This window comes from Hippopotamus amphibius, chromosome 3 (genome assembly GCF_030028045.1).
Source record: "Hippopotamus amphibius kiboko isolate mHipAmp2 chromosome 3, mHipAmp2.hap2, whole genome shotgun sequence".
NCBI lineage: Eukaryota > Metazoa > Chordata > Mammalia > Artiodactyla > Hippopotamidae > Hippopotamus > Hippopotamus amphibius.
Window position 1 is genome coordinate 163254616 of NC_080188.1, and position 1787 is coordinate 163256402.

Genomic DNA, 1787 nt, shown 5'->3' on the forward strand with positions numbered 1-1787 from the left:
TTATAATGAAGTTTGTACTCTTTACCAATCTCTCCTCATTTCCCTCACTTCCAACTCCTGGCAACCACCATTCTACTCTGTTTCTGTGACTTTGATTGTTTTTTTCTTTTTTGAATAAAAATGCTCTACTGTACATATCCCACACAGGTCCCAGGCCCAGGGCCAAGTCCACATCCCCAGCTGGGCCCTGGCTCTGAGCCTGCCCTGTGGTCCCCAGGTTCTCTGGTGGAGTGCACAGGTGTTCAAGAGCATGCTGTGTGTAGGGTGGGCCTCCCTGGGCTATGGGCACTCAGGCACTGTGGCAACCCCAAACTGAAGACAGGTGGGGTGAAGTGAAGTCCCCACATGCCCAGGCTTAGGAGCCACATGGGGCCACATGGTTCTTCCTGCTGGAGAACACATGGTAGATGCTAGTGAGACAGAACATGGCAACAGTTCTGAAATGGAACCCACCTGGATGGCCAGGCCAGCCGCCAGCAATGCTGGCTCCCCACTCCCCACTCCCATCCCCCCAGTGCTGCAGGGAGCTGACAGCCACATTCCAACAGGAGAGCACGCCTAGACACAGAATCTACAGCACCACCACAAGGACCACCCCTGCAGAGGTGCCCACTAGGGGCAGGCAGGGGCTCAGCATTGCCAGTGCCAACAGGGAGGCCCGAAAGAGCATGCCCAGCAGAGAGAGACTGCCCAGCCCTGCCAGGGACCTGCACAGAATGCCCGTGGTCAGGAAGCAGGTGAGGGGGCTGGCGGCACTGCCCAGCACCATGGCCAAGTGGTAGGCCAGGCGCCCACAGGGCAAGCAGAACCAGCCCTGAACAACAGGCAACACGCCCTTCGTCAGTGTTGGTGGTGGCCAGCAGGCCCAGCAGGCAGGCACCACGGGTAGAGAGCAGCCGATGAGCTGCAGGGTGTGGGCTGGGGGTGATGCCTGCTGCCTGGCTGGGGGGCTCCTGCAGCACCAGGTCCCTTCCTCCACCCCCCAGTTCCCACCCGCAGGCCAGGCCCTGGGCCCCTTGTGGGTACAGCCAGTGGTGACGGCAAGAGCAGCAGGAGACCCTGGGAAGCAGCAGCAGAATGGGGGCCCGCTCGCCCTTGCACAAGGTCACCACCAGCAGACCCAGGTTGCCCAGCACCACAAGCACAGAGAGGTAGGCGGGGAGACTCCAACCCTGGGGAAGGTCTTTTACCAGCACAGGCAGCTCCACCCAGATCCCGAGACGGCAGCCCAGGGACAGGTACCAAAGAGGGCTTACCAGCGGGTGAGTCAGCATCAGAAGGCCCAGCAGGGGTGCTGCCGTTCGGCCCAAGGCTGGGACCTCCAGGACAGGGCAAAGGCCACAACCAGCTCTTCTTTCCCTACCTAGGGCCAAAGAAGACGCTTCAGGCTCCTCTGGGAACTGAAGACCCGGTCAAGGAGCGCTGGCACCGCACTGCCCAGCAAGGCCCGCAGGCAGAGGAGCGGGAAGGCGCCACAGCCCCAGCGGAGGACGATGAAAGAGGGAGAGGGCCTTTGGGTCCGAGCTGCCGACCCCACCACACACTTACCCCCACGTCACGGGAAAAGACTCTGGGACAAGATTCCGCCCTCAGGTGCCACGCACAGCTCTGCGGCTTCTGTGAGACCCGGGACTGCCCGGCCAAGCGGGGCCTGGGGGCGTGGCCGCAGCGGGCACCGCCCCTCGTGCGTCAGGCGGCGGCGCGGAGCTGTCAGGGTCAGGTGCGTCCTCCCGCGACCCTGCTGCCTGTCAGGCACCTGCGCTCCGAGACCCGCGGGCCGGCCTGCC

The 1787-nt window shown here is 63.0% G+C and overlaps 1 pseudogene; it reads right to left on the minus strand.

Annotated features, from left to right (window-relative positions):
- Positions 1-355: 355 nt before the first annotated feature.
- Positions 356-1077, minus strand: LOC130848835 (solute carrier family 52, riboflavin transporter, member 2-like; annotated as a pseudogene).
- Positions 1078-1787: the final 710 nt, after the last annotated feature.